Source organism: Dipteris shenzhenensis, chromosome 14 (assembly GCF_047967505.1).
Source record: "Dipteris shenzhenensis isolate YYH24624 ecotype China chromosome 14, Dip_SZ_1.0, whole genome shotgun sequence".
NCBI classification, from domain to species: Eukaryota; Viridiplantae; Streptophyta; class Polypodiopsida; order Gleicheniales; family Dipteridaceae; genus Dipteris; species Dipteris shenzhenensis.
In genome coordinates, this window is record NC_141609.1 from 36,275,392 (window position 1) to 36,291,447 (window position 16,056).

The 16,056-nt window shown below is 37.9% G+C and overlaps 1 pseudogene; it reads right to left on the reverse strand.

Annotated features, from left to right (window-relative positions):
• Positions 1-11,500: 11,500 nt before the first annotated feature.
• On the reverse strand, positions 11,501-12,995 carry LOC147894557 (UDP-glycosyltransferase 85A2-like; annotated as a pseudogene).
• Between the last annotated feature and the right edge of the window lie 3,061 nt (positions 12,996-16,056).

Sequence of the window (16,056 nt, forward strand, 5' to 3'; positions counted from 1 at the left end):
GTTAGGAACTGATGCTCCTTGCAAATGTCAAGGGTGGTGATTTATTATTGATTTTGTGATGTCCATATTTTGCAAGCTGAAGTCCAAGAAATACATGAATAAGGCGATACAATAACTGATGCTCGTTGTTGCAGTTTATACAAGTATCACATGGACTACTACCATATGAATAAATGTGTAGTCATCCTTCAATCTTGCATCCTTCTTGGATTTCCTTGCTCCTTCGCATCGATAGCATGCATTAAACGAGAGGAATGTTGTAAGAATTTAGATTAAAAATAAGAAATTTTGAACAGAGAAGTAATCGAAAATGTTTATATTATAAGATATAATATATAATCATTATAACCACACATAGTGTGCGCAGGGAGGCGGCACGCTTTCTTCACCAACCCTAGGTGCTGAGATAATGCCGAGAATAAAAACACCGAGAGTATTAGCACCGAGGATAAGTCTCATGAATGGATACGAAAGTGGTATATCACCTCAAATTGAATGTTAATAGTCGTAATTGTAATCAAACGCCGAGAGACAATATCCATACAACTTTCTAATGTGAGCCTCAGAGGATCTGCATGAGTCCATGAGCGAGATGATTCCAACATTCTCAGATAGTTTAATAGCTTCTGGACAGCACAAAAAGACGAGTATCATTAGAGGATGTCCGTAGTAGAGCACGTAACATTCTTACTTTCCACTTAGCTAGCGTTACGTGCCTCTCCAACCTCTGAAAACTGGGAGTTTAAAATTCAACGTATATCATCTATCCCTTAAATAATCAACAAAGCAATAGAAGGATGCAAATTCTCTTGGCATCGAGGACAATATTGCGTAGTGCATAGCTGAGGCATGGCAACAATGAGAACATATCAACCTAATTTACCGATGCATGATGGTGACAACACATTAGGAAAAAAGGGAGCTCATTTTGGGGCCTTTTACGGTTTGGAAAAATAAGCTCTCAACCAATCAATAGTGGGCCAATGTAATGTTGGAAATTCATGAAAATAAGAGAAAAGAAACAATACTTTATGTAGGTACAAGCATGCTACATTAATGTGGAGATTGGTTTTTTATTCTCACAAGATCTTTGGACTGAAGATAGAATCTAGTCTGACATTTTATCTGACAAGAGCCTTCCCGCTTCCACCTTCCTTTGAACTTTGAAATGTTGTGCTGCCTCTCCTTTGAGAGGTCTACCATTCTACACCACTGCCTCATTGTACAGTAGCCTCTTCTTTTCCAAAACTGCTCCCTTGATCCTGTTTGGCGTAGAGTAAGATGTTTCTTGTCAACTGTTTGTCTTCCCACTTTCTCTTTCTTGAATCTTCAATTTGTTATCTTGTTTACATTACTTTGCTATTGTTACAGATTCACAAGGTCTCCATGGTGAATAAAAACCATGGCCATTCTTGTGGAAGACGCTCTGTGGATGATAATGCTATGAAGGAAGAATTATACCACACATCCTTACCCCGTCGACCTGCTTCTTCTATTTCTTTGGTAGAGAATTCAAGTACAGTCAAAACAGAACGAACTTGGGAAAGGTTTAGTGTTTCGAAAGGAGCATGGGTGCTCATGCAACCTAGCAAAAGAAAAAGACCCCAGACAAAAAACATTTTCTTGGCCTCATGGAAGGGAAGAGTACGAGATTTTAAAATCACGAGAGGGAAGATATCGATGAAAGAAGTTTTGATTCAGCATGTGTACTTTTAGCCGGAAAAGTTTTCGAGACCAGAAGCTAGAGGCTAAGTATGGCGACACTCAAAGGCCATAGAGAAAAGGAGATCAAGAGGGCGAAGGGATGTCATAGGAGAGAGAAAGGAATTAGAAGTGGAGGGAAGGAAAAGGGAGACTATGACACAAGGGGAAAGGGAGAGGGGGAAGAGAAGTATGTACATGATAGGAGGAGGAATGTTGAGATGTAGACATCAAGGGAAGAGAGCCATACTTTATTTGAAAGAAGGGAAGAGAGGGAAATATCAAAATACTAGCTAGGTGGCTTTACAAGAATGAGCGTGTCATATCAAGGAATTGCCCCTTCCTTTTATAGCCAAAAGAGGGGGTCTCTCCACATTAATGTATCCTCCCACATGCATGGTGTGTGTGGAAAAGTCTCCCATGTGGGCTAGGTGGGTACGCACTCTCAATTGTGTGCGACAACCCTTTGCCTCAATTTTCCACATAAATCAAGCCCCATATCTTAAGTCTATGATACTCCCTTGGTCTCCTTCCAATTTTATAATATGTTCAAACCTCTAGGAGGACAAGTGGAGGGTTGGCACAAGGAATCTTGCCACCTCATCCTACTTTCCCCATTATTTAACTAGCTCTCTTTGTCCTTCTATACCTCCCCCACATGGGCCTATCTCATATGGAGGGTATAACTCAATATAATAGCCATTTCCACCCATTTTATATTGTAGAGGTTTACTTGGAAAAATATTTTGAAGATGCAATGCTGGTAGCAGTCCATGCTCACAGGGTGACTCTGATGGCCAAAGACTTCAACACTTTGTCCAGAGTGAGATGGAGGTATGACAAGCTTGTTCATCCTGTGGAATGGCAGGACATAAAGATGAGAGACATATTATTAATTCCACCTACAAGGAAGTCGAAGGTAGATGAGGTTAAGGTTGTTGAAGAAACCCACTCAAAGAACACCAGAGGGAAGGCTGCTTATGAGGAGTCACTAAAGCAGCAAATAAAAGAATCAAAATCTGTTAAGACTGGAAAGAGGGAGCTACAGATACAAAGAAGGTTGTAGGAGCTGGGCCCTAATATAGTTGTCCATATTGAGGATGAAACTTCAGTGAATGATTTTGACTTGACAAAACCATGCTTGGCAGCATTGGCTCATAAGAATGAGTATTGCTTAGATTCTATCATTCTTGCAATGCTCTCATAAGTGTCTATTATTTTACATTTGTTTGCAAAACAATCCTCCTCCTTGTACCTCCTTTATACCCTACCCTAATTATTTTTTGGTCCCATGCAGCATGATGAGAAGCGGGCTTCACCACTCTGTACAGCATACAATTCATATTATTGATCCTGCCATTTCTTCCAAGTTAAAAGATGTAAAGGAAACTCCCATCGGTATTTCCAACTGGTTCAAACACTGTAATTTTGAAGTTATCGATGTTTTGCTACTTCCATACCATAACAGGTATGTGGGTGACTGCTTCTTTTGGGATTCTTCTTTAAGATTGAGAACTCTTGTCGCCTTTGATTTCTTAATGCTTTTTTCCTTATGCAGGGACCACTGGAGTTTTGTTTCTATTGACATCCAGCAGAAGCAATGCTTTATATTCAACTCTCTTAAAAACACACACAGAGAGCTAAAATTGTAAGTAGTGTGTGTGCTTCTTTTAACTTCAAACTTCATTATTTTGATTTCATACTAACTAAATTATATGTATTGCAGTTGTATTAGAAGGCTTCTAGATGCATTGGATCATTGTCCTCCTAATGTCTCTCTTTTGGATTCAATAGAGCTAGTAAATCTAGAGGTAAAAAGTCGTTTCCTCTACTGATGTCTATTTCATGCTATGCCTTTGAACTTATTGAATAATTTTGTTTTGTTCAGATGTTAACATTTTCTAACATATATTTCCAACTGTACAGACACCACAATAAGATGATTTAAGTAGCTATGGATGGAGAGTGCTGATCTGTGCCAAATATCTACTTTCAAGCTATTTTGAGATAGGACAGCCAGACCTTGTTATAAAAAATGATTTTCATTTAGCTTCAAGATTATTGATAGTGGTACAAAGTGTTCTAAATCATCATATGCCATTGCATATGAGAGAAGATAGCTTCAGCTCAAACTATGTATATAATTTCAAAGCTTTGGAAGTTTTTGAGCTATGCCTCCCCCAAACATATTGTACCAGCTACTGTCGAGTTGGGTGAGAGCTCTAAAGTCCGAGAAGGTGTCATACACCTTGATGACACAGATGAAGCTAATGTGGTGCCACAAGAACAAGGACCTAGTGCTGATGAGGAGAAGCCATAGGAACAAGGACCTACTGCTGATGTTGTTGAGGAGAAGATGGAGCAGCAGCAAACAGATGCTCCAGGGGCAGAAGAGGAGACAATGGAGCAGCACCAAGATACTGTACAAGACATGATGGAGCAGCAGAAAATAGATTCTCCAAAAAATGATGATACGGAGAGCTTGGACCATGTAGAGTAGCCTCTAGATCAAGCTGTAGATAAATAGAAAATGGTTGTCAAGAATATGTTCTACATGTACAATTAAACACTTCTGTACAAAATTTTACTTTATTGAATACAATACCTTTGTTTATGGAGTCTGTGTTATCTCAATTTTCAAATTTTCAATGTCTTTGCATTTTATTGAACTCTCTCTTCTTTTGAGCACCTACAAAAAAGCAATATGAATCAATAGGGTACAGTAAACTAATAGGAGTGCTTAATGAGACTAGGATAAATCAGATGGTGTACCTTTTTGTTATTGTAGATAAATAAAAAGTCCTTTGAAATAGAACCTTCTGTCTCAAACAGAATGTCATTGCACAATTGAGCTAGGGAGCAACATTCTCTTAATGAGATATTGACTAGCACATCACCATTCTCAATATCAAGAAGTTTATTTTCTGCACCAAAAGAATCTTCATCTTGATCCATTGGGACTAGTTTTGTGCCTAGCATTTAATTTGTGGCATGCATGCCGAACTTGTTGCTTTAACTGCAAACATTGTTTTTGAAACCTTCACTGGAAAGGTATTAAACAAGTCCACAAAAACTATGAGAGGCATGCATAAAGAAATTTTTATTATCCTTGTGGCAATATTGGGCCTCAGAGCTTTCTATACTTCTTTGAAAAGCTTGGCCCTATATGCCTGTATAACACTAAAATGTGGGTGAGGCCAATCCACTGAATTCCATGCCGGAAGGTCTTGTTTAATCCTTAACACACCATGTGTGTTAGCATTGTTTAGCAACTGATAAAAATTATCAGTAAAAAATATACCCGATTGAGCTAGCTCTGTTGCACATCGACCTTGGTATTGTTGTTCTCCTATCGATCGATGCAAAACATCTATAAATCCCAGAATACAATCGATGTTTTGCCATGTCTCATACGATGAAGGGTATAAATCTGAAATAAAACAACACAAGAATGTCAATAAGCAAAGAAAGAAAGCTTCATCTTAAAAATCCATACACCTCGTAAAGAAAAAAACAACAATAGAAAAATATACAATTAGGCCTGTGGTGCGGAAGATCATTTGGATAGTCTCACAAGACAAGTTCTTTATGCTTGTACACATGCTGAATCAAAACTTCTTTCATCGATATCTTCCCTCTGGTGATTTTAAAATCTCGTACTCTTCCCTTCCATAATGCCAAGAAAATGTTTTTTGTCTGGGGTCTTTTTCTTTTGCTAGGTTGCATGAGCACCCATGCTCCTTTTGAAACACTCAACCTTTCCCAAGTTCATTCCGTTCTGACTGTACTTGAATTCTCTACCAAAGAAATAGAAGAAGCAGGTCGACGGGGTAAGGATGACCTTCATAGCATTATCATCCACAGAGCGTCTTCCACAAGAATGGCCATGGTTTTTATTCACCATGGAGACCTTGTGAATCTGTAACAATAGCAAAGTAATGTAAACAAGATAACAAATTTAAGTTTCAAGAAAGAGAAAGTGGGCAGACAGACAGTTGACAAGAAACATCTTACTCTACGCCAAACAGGATCAAGGGCAATTTTGGAAAAGAAGAGGCTGTTGCACAATGAGGCAGTGGTGTAGAATGGTAGACCTCTCAAAGGAAAGGTAGCACAACATTTCAAAGTTCAAAGGAAGGTGGAAGCGGGAAGGCCCTTGTCAGATAAAATGTCAGACTAGATTCTATCTTCATGTCCAAAGATCTTGTGAGAATAAAAAACCAATCTCCACATTAATGTAGCACGCTTGTACCTACATAAAGTATTGTTTCTTTTTTCTATTTTCTCTTATTTTCGTGAATTTCCAACGTTACATTGGCCCACTATTGATTGGTTGAGAGCTTATTTTTCCAAACCGTAAAAGGCCCCAAAATGAGCTCCCTTTTTTCCTAATGTGTTGTCACTATCATGCATCCGTAAATTAGGTTGATATGTTATAATTGTTGCCATGCCTTAGCTATGCACTATGCAATATTGTCCTCGATGCCAAGAGAATTCGCATCCTTCTATTGCTTTGTTGATTATTTAAGGGATAGATGATATACGTTGAATTTTAAACTCCCAGTTTTCGGAGGTTGGAGAGGAACGTAACACTAGCTAAGTGGAAAGTGAGAATGTCACGTGCTCTACTTCGGACTTCATCTAATGATAGTTGTCTTTTTGTGCTGTCCAGAAGCTATTAAACTATCTGAGAATGTTGGAATCAGCTCATGGATGCGCATAGATCCTCTGAGGCTCACATTGGAAAGTTTTATGGATATTGTCTCTCGGCGTTCGATTACAATTACGACTATTGACATTCAATTTGAGGTGATATACCACTTTCCTATCCATTCGTGACACTTATCCTCAGTGCTAATACTCTCGGTGTTTATATTCTCGACATTATCTCGGCACCCAGGGAAGGGCCCATCCCCTCGAATTATAATTCTTTGGTGAAGGAAGCACGCCGCCTCCCTACCCACACTATGTGTGGTTATAATAATTATATATTATATATTATACTATAAACATTTTCAATTACTTCTCTATTCAAAATTTCTTATTTTTAATCTAAATTCTTACAACATTCCTCTCGTTTAATGCATGCTATCGATGCGAAGGAGCAAGGAAATCCAAGAAGGATGCAAGATTGAAGGATGACCACATTTATTCATATTTTCGTAGTCCATGTGATAATTGTATAAACTACAACAACGAGCATCAGTTATTGTATCGCCTTATTCATGTATTTCTTGGACTTCAGCTTGCAAAATATGGACATCACAAATCAATAATAAATCACCACCCCTGACATTTGCAGGGAGGATCGGGTCCTAACGGACCCTGTGTCATGTCTCATGTCCACTATTTTATTTATAGCCAGGTATTTCCCTTTTTTCACTTTTGAAAATTAAGGAAATCATACTTTTCAACGAAGGGAATTTCCGATAGATTTGCAAATTCCATAAAGAACAAACTCACATATAGAATACATAGACTACATGCCATACTCGCATTCTTATGGTAGGTGCATGACACATACATGCTATACTCGCATTCTTATAGTAGGTGCAATCATCGACATATAGTGTTCTCATTCTTCCAACCATTAACATTTTCATTTTTGAATTTATTACTGCAACAATTCTGACATTGTCAACTTTCTTTTTCCATTTTATTTACAATATAGTTAATTTAAATTGACTTATTATAAATTTGGTACTTCATTCCACCTTTCTCCTTAGGCGGCCTACCGCACCCTAGTTAATTAATTATTAACTTCACTAAGAGGTTTTGCCAAGATAAACAAGGGAGCACCTGGGATGCTCCAGCACAGTGCATGACATTGTATGGGTAAAGCATATATAGTTGAGATAGATTTAATAGAAACTAACCAGGTTCTTAATTAATTAATGTTTGAATGTTTCTATGATCTCTCTATGAATTCATAATTTACTAGGTAAATTCTTAATTAATGGAAACGAGTTGAATTCTTAATTAATATTCTTAGGATCTCTCTCTCTCTCTCTCTCTCTCTCTCTCAAGTGTAAATGTATCAAATGAGCAAATCCTATAGAAGATATTATGTGGAACTTCAGTTCTATTCTTATAAGAAATCATAAATGACAAAAGAAGTCCTTATGAAATATAGCATCTACAAGTTGTAATTTGAAGATTGATTACCCTAGCACATAGGATAGATGTAATAGAGCCTCTTCCCAATGGCTTGTCCTATACCTTTACAGGTTGAGAATACTTTTTCATATTAAAAAAAGCTTTTCACTCTCTCTCTCTCTCTCTCTCTTGTAAATGTATCAAATGAGCAAATCCTATAGAAGATATTGTGTGGAACTTTAGTTCTATTCTTACAAGCAATCATAGATGAAAAAAGAAGTCCTTATGAAATATAGCATCTACAAGTTGTAATTTGAAGATTGATTACTCTAGCACATAGGATAGATGTAATAGAGCCGCTTCCCAATGGCTTTTCCTATACCTTTACAACTTAAAAAAAGATTTTCAAAGTTTTTCAATATATACAATAGTTATCTAAGTACGTGTCATACAAATTAATTTTACACATTGGCTTTTGATAATACTTTGTGGCTTCAATTAATCTTGCTTGCTCCATAAAAATTCCTTGAACCTTCTAAACCTATGTAACACTATGAAAACACACTACTAATTTACATATTTGGACTGAGTAAATTTAATTTTCACAATTGGACCAAACAAGAGTCCAAATTTTATTAATTTTTTATGGAGTGATTTTCTAAGATTTGTAATAAAAGAGGTTTTGGCAATTATTTTTAATGGCACTACCAAAAGTATTATACCAAAGATGTTAAACATTCATTTGAATAGAGTAATCTTCATCTTACTCTTGGAAAGGTGGTGCATGTATATATACCAAGTTGGTGTTAAATACACCTTTTAAGTATATTTGAATTGATGGTTCTACTCCAACCTCCCTCATGCCCTTAGATCTGGATTAAGGGGTGGTATAGTTGCCTGGCCTTCAACATGTATTTCATTAATTTTGGGATGGTGTAACTCTCCAATTCATTTCTATAAATACTTTCGAATAAAAAATGAAAAGTAAACCCACTCTTTGAAAAAAAAAAGTGAAAACAGAAAGTAAGCTAAGGATATGAAGTTTATCATAACATCTTATGGAGAGTTTCATATCCTATTCATCAAGCATATTATTACCATTAAGTACCTATAAAGCAATTAGATGTTTAACTCCTTAAATCCATCTCTTTAGGAAACTTGAAAGAGCCTTAGGAGACATTTACTATAATGAACCACATAAATAGCATTGTGAGACACTAAATATAATTTAAATTTTTTATAAATGGACTCCATGAGCAGACATTACACCCAATAGTAGCATAGCCTTGAGAGGAAGTAGAGATTCAGTCTGCACCCAAAGCATCATAGCCTCCAAAGAAAGTAAAGATTAATTTTGCTCCCAAGGGATCACAACCTCCATAAGGAGCATCACAAGAGTCTACACCATATTCTTCACAAACTGTTGTGGAGCATCTAGCCAATGGCCTTAGTCCAAAGCCAAATTTTCTTGTAACAAAAACATACTCCATGTAAATATAAATATATTTCATGTTTTCATGATGCTCAATATCATGGGCTCTTCTTCAATTATATGATATGTGTCATGTTGTTTCTTAAATCATTAAATGTCTAAATAAGTGAGGGGCGTGTTCTCATGATGTTTACTCTATGTGTTTTCCAAAGATTATATGAATGACTCATGATGTTTTTTTAATATTATGAAATTGTCTTATTGCATATAATTATATTAAATATCTCATGTTTCTTTAATGTCACATGACCTTTTTGGCCTTTTATAAATGTTACCTTTTGAAGGGAGGGCCAACACTATTCCTTTTATACCACTTTATTTCCTCATTCTTTTACAATCATATTGGGCCTATTTGGATCCAAAGCACAATCCTTGAAATTGCCATGCAATCATTTAGGGGGAGCCAAAACCTCCAAATTGGAACACATCATTGATTTGAAAGGGTCTTGAGCTCCAAATTGACCATTGGTTGATGTGAGCTCAAGTGCTCAGCAGGGATGTTTTTATCGAAGCTATGATTATATATTAATATAAAATCTTGGTGAAAGTTTCCAAGCTCATTTTTTTAATTTTCACAATATTGGTAGAATGTAGTACTTTTTAATATATTTTCATTTGAAATTTGAAGGAATAAATGTAAATCCTGGCGACTCTTTAAAGTTTTGTGCATTAAAGTTTCAAATCTTGGTGATTGTTTCAAACATTTATTTTTATTAGGGCATACAAACTTTTGACATCAATATATAAGTTTAGCTTCTTAACGAAACTAACTTGAAAAAATCATCCATGGTGCTTAGAAGTTTATATCTCTGGATAGTAAAATTTGATCACATTGGCTCAAATTGACCACGTGAAAACTCTTGAGCATCTAGGCTCAAATTGTCCATGCACTCATTTTGGAGGAGCCATAATCTCAAATTGATTGGATGGACATTTTGGAGAAGCTACGAGCTCCAATCAATAACTTGTCAGTTTGAAGGAGGCATTAACTCCAAATCAATTACCTAGTTAAAGCACAAGTACTACTCAAGATTTAGACTCAAATCAGTCACATGGATGTTCTTGAGGAGCCACATGTCAAAGAATGTAGGATTGTGCTAAACCTAGTACAACTAGATGAGCATAAGAACTACGGAGGCTCAAAGCATACAAGAAAATCCATGAAAGAGATGATGAGCAACTACAATCCAATCTATTGCAAATCTATATTCAATAATACATCATAGGCCTCTTATATAGAGAGTGCCCTTGGAATAGTCAACACTTGTGGGATGCTTTGATCCACATCTCTCCTTGTGGATAATTGGCACCTTGGGTTCAAGTGGAACAGGACTGCCATTCTTTCCTTACAGGAAATGGTAGAGGATTACTTGGAAAAATATTTTGAAGATGCAATGTTGGTAGCAGCCCATGCTCACAGGGTGACTCTGATGGCCAAAGAGTTCAACACTTTGTCCAGAGTGAGATGGAGGTATGACAAGCTTGTTCATCCTGTGGAATGGCAGGACATCTATCCTATGTGCTAGAGTAATCAATCTTCAAATTACACCTTGTAGATGCTATATTTCATAAGGACTTCTTTTGTAATTTATGATTGCTTATAAGAATAGAATTGAAGTTCCACACAATATCTTCTATAGGATGTGCTCATTTGATACATTTACACTTGAGAGAGAGGTCTCCTAAGAATATTAATTAAGAATTCAACTAGTTTCCATTAATTAAGAATTTACTTAGTAAATTATGAATTCATAGAGAGATTGTAGAAAAATTAATCAATTAACTAAGAACTCACTTAGTTTCGATTAAATCTATCTCAACTATATATGCTTTACCCACACAATGTCATGCACTGTGATGGAGCAACCTGCTCCCCTACCTTATATATTGCTAAAGCCAATGCTTTGGATTCAAAAGAACAAGCAAATAATTTTTAAAAGGGATTAAAAAAAAGTTTTTGGACGATGATCTCAAGAAATGGCAATTAAAGTACAAGATTCTCTCTAAGGAGGCAATACTAATAAGTTTCAATTTCACTCTAACACTCTCTCTAAGGAGGCAATGCGAATAAGTTTCAATCCTCCACTATATCACTCCTTAGATATTCGCTTCAATCCTCCACTATATCACTCCTTAGAACTACAGCACTCCCTCTAAGGAGGGATATTGCTAATAGAAACATTATAATTAAAGAAAACATTAAGAAACAACTCATTGGACATAAGGGCAGAGTAAGCTGATGTCCTTGTAAAACTTAAGCAAGTTAGCAAAAGAGAGGCCGCCTTCCTGAGAAGATCTTCTCACCACTTCCATCGTCTCTTTGGCTTTGAGTCTTGCCTTCTCCCCTTGCGTCTCTTGCATCAGTCTCCTCACCCCTCTTCCTACATGGCTCCTTGCTAGTCCTCCCTCCTGCGTCCTCTCCAGCTCAAATCCTACCTTCCATACTCGCTCTACGTAGCTTGCATTCGACCTCTGCTCCGCCACCCGCGGACAGCCAAGCATCCGCACCCCCGCCCATAAGCTCTCCATCGTTGAGTTCCATCCACAGTGCGTCAAGAATCCCCCCACCGCCGCATGCCCCAACACCTCCACTTGCGGTGCCCACTTTATGATCTTACGCATCTGTCCTGATTACCCATAAGAACGGCTGTGCACTTGCCTCGAGCCCATAGGCCAGCTCTTTCATCTCCTCCCAAGACAGAGTCGCGTAGCTTCCAAAAGCCACATAGATGACGGACGAATTGGCCTGCGTATCCAACCATTTTAAGCACTCGTGCTCGTTGGCCGTGCCATTTGGTCGACGGCCTGACGAAGCGTAGTGAAGCAATGGGCCGATCCCGTACGCTGGAATTTGAGCCACCCTGAAAGCTTCGAAGGCATTGCGTTCTAGCTCAGATATTGTATGGATGAGAACCCGTTCTGCGGCTTTCATACGAGAACTAACGTTCATCAAGAATCGAGCGAGGATACTGGATGGATCAGCAACAAGCAGGTCTTGAGGATAATGGTCGAGCGGAAAAGCGGGAAGACTCTGGATACAGTCAATCATGATTGCGTTGTCATTTTTCCAGCGGGCAGCTGAACCTGCCAAACCGTCAAACGAAGAAGGGTGAACAGAACAGACCTTTACAACTCACATCTTTTATTTTTAAAGATCAAGGCCATCCTACCGTTAAGAGGGAGATATCCCTTTGAATAGAGCTGAGGAAGGTTACGAATCATCAAATACGCCTTTGCAGTCGAGGCCCAGTAATCAATCCTGGGGATTCCGAATTTATCGGCTACATCCTGAGCGTCTGGGACGAAGGAATCTGAGACGATGCAGGTGACGGGATTCTCCAGGCTAAGCTTCTCAAGAAGTTGCTCGAGGCCTCGTCGAAGAGGAAGTGAGGCTGGCCGGGCTGGAAACCATCTGGAACGACATGGATTTGGATGGAGGGGTGAAGGGGGGAGGAGAGGCGATGTTTGTGGAGGAGCTGGGTGTACTCGGAAGAGAAGTAGACAAAGGAGATGGAGAAGCCGAGGGAGGAGAGGGAGCGGGCGAGGAGCATGCAGCCATTGATGTGGCCTTGGCCAGCCGCAGGGACGATGAGTGCGTGGGGAGTTGCGGGCGACGTTCCCATGATAGCTGAAGTTTGCTGAGAGTGACGGATATGTATGTTCTGAGAGTAGGTAGGCTATATATAAGATGGGTTCCCAGGATTTAATAAAGAAAAGGATTAAGAAAAGTCTCCTCACACAAGGAAGGACCTCGTGGAGGTTGGAAGCACAAGAGACACTCGCGGGGTACGTTTGAGCAAGCCGCGTGAGTGAGTTGCAAAACAAAAATGATCATAATAATGTAAGACGATTAATAAGACAATAGCACAAGTGATCACATAATGTGCTTCCTCTAATTTGGCTAGTTAAAAAGTAAAGGAAAAGAAGCTTCTAAGCATCTACAAACCATAAAAGAATTTTCGATAGTTAGGGTACATGTGGGTCACCTCAAGAGTGATTGAAGAGCAAGAGCAATAACAATAGGTCAAAAGTGACTAAATTTGTCACGTTAGCATCCTCAAAAGTGTGTTCCAGAAGATTCTGTTGGTTGACTCAATTCTTTATGAGTATTTAAAAGCATCCTCAAAGTGTGTTCTAGAAGATTCTAATGTCTAGGTCCACTTTGAGGACCATTTTCATGTTTTTTTTTCCTCAAGAGCATTTTCATGTTTTTTTATATTGCTTTATAGAGTATTGTCTTCATCTTGTGTTGGGGGAAGGGCCTTCAACAAAAAAAAAATTGGGGCCCACTTACAATGCAAGGAATAAGTAGCTTGTAGGGACATTTGAAGCCTCCATGCATAGTATTCTATCTACATATTATGTACATGTGATGAGAGAGAAGAACAATACTTGTAAAAAGTATAGAGCATGATATATATTAATGACACATTACATAAAAATACTTGTTACCATTGTTGTAACTTTTTAAAATATACATCCAATAATGCAAGGTTGTTTTTTTGAATGTAGATAGTGCTAAAATAAAAGGTAAGGAGTAGCTTATGAGTGAGCCACAAGAATGGCATATATATCTAAAACACTTATGATCTATGGTACTCATCAATGTCATTATAAATCTTATGTCATGACTCAAACAAGAGTTTATTAGGAATTTGCAAGACACAAAAACATTAGTGATAGCAATGCCTAAAGAACAACTTTAATATGGTTAGCTACCACTCTTATGGTTGGTGAGCATCACACGAGTATGGATCTTTCATAGAAGACAGACTCTTTTTTTTTGTAAAAAGGATATTTTATATTTATAGAGCTTGTCAGACCCAAAAAAAGGCCATTTATAAAAATTGGACGTCATAAGGGGACATGCCCGCGGCCTACACTAATAGAGCAGAGCGATGCTTAACATTAGTTTGGTAGCATAATAGGACATAAAAGTGTCTTTTTGAGATTTTGGCAAAAAAATCACAACTTGATGAAGATGCGGCTTTTGCTCTTGAGCTTAAGGTAGAGTCATAGGACTATTTTAAAAAAATATACATGTGATTACAAAATGCTCACAAATGTATAGTAACACAGAGTTTCACGGAGAGAGTACTTAGATTTGAAACTTTATTTAGCATGCCTCCAAAAAAATAGATTTCAATGAGCTATCATCTTTTACAGAGTGTTTATAAGTATACAAAACACATAAGAGTGACAAAAATTTATTGAAAATTTTATTTTGGCAAGATTGATTTAGCAATTAACAGGAATGGTTAGCTTAGCGAGTCACATTGTACAATCTTGGCCATCCAACTGTGTTGAATGTTGGAGATGGAGGCTGAAACAGTCGTACGACTTGCACGAATAAGATCTCTGCCAGAGTCATTTGGTGAAGGAATGTGTTGAGGTTCATGATTTGAATAAAGTATGGGGGTTAAAGAGGTCCTCTCGGTAGTGGAAGGGAGTTTTTTAGAAGCATATGGAAAGATTGTAGGGTTGGACAATGTTGTTTCCTACTATAGAAGCTTCTACATAACTGGCTACCTTTGTAGGCGAAGCTCAGGAAGAGGTTCGTGGTAAAGCCAATGTGCTTGGGCCTTTGTGGGAAAGCGGTGGAGCATGTTCTGCATGTGATGCGGCATTGCCTAGCCACTAGGTCTTTGTGGTTTAAGGTGGAGTTTGCCAAAAGGAGAGCGCCTTGGATGGTTGGGAGCCAACTGGAAACGAGGGGTCCTATGTGATACCTTAGGTTTACCTTCCACGCTTGTGGCTTATTGGTAGTACATTAGAGCTGCAATGACAAAGGTGGTCTGGTCAGTATGGAATAGGCTTATTGGCAATACATTAGAGCTGCAGTGACAAAGGTGGTCTCGTCAGTACGAAATAGGCTTTTGCTTTGGATAGATTATCTCCTCACTACTTAGGGATTTACAGATTCAGTTTTGTTAGATTGTTGTAAGAGTTCTTTGCTTGATTTTGAGAGTATCTCAGGCAAAAGAGATAAACTGGTGGCTCAGTTATTATAGGAGATTATCGGGTTTTTACATGTATAGTTAGTGCCCTCGTGGTAGTTGGGTGTGTCTTGCTATACTTAGTGCAGGCCATGGGTGTTGACCCGTCAGGTTGCCATTTCCTTTATAAGGGGATTTTGTTTAGGAGTTCCCCCTCCCTTTTTGCAATATAAGTCTGCATTTTTGTTTACACACACACACACATATATATAAGTCAATATTTTGGTCTTGACATAAGAATATTTTTATGTCTTGTGAATTCCTAATATAAATATGTTTGAGTCATGATGTAAGATTTATAATGACATAAATGGGTACTAGAGAGGAGTGCATGATATGTCATTCTGATGGCTCAATCAAAAGCTACTCTTCAATTTTTCTTTTAACACTATTTACAGTTTAAAAGATAATCTAGGTTTTGACAGTGGTTATTTGTAACCTCTATTGTAATGTGTGGGCAATAACTATCATCCTTTATTGTTTTGACAAGTATTGTTTCATGCCTCATCAAATGTACATAGAATATGTAGACAAAATTTACAATGTCTGAAAGCTTCAAAATGGCCCCATAAGCCACTTATTCCTCACTTGAATTGTTGGAGAGTGGAGACATGCATTGGACCAAGAAAATATTCTAGAAACACTTTGGGGATACTTAGAGGGACACTCTATTACTACGATCACAAAAGGTAGCCTTTCTAGAAAGATTCTTGAAAGAAGTTGAGTCACTCTCAACCCCAAAGAACAAAAAGACATGAAAATGGTCCTCCT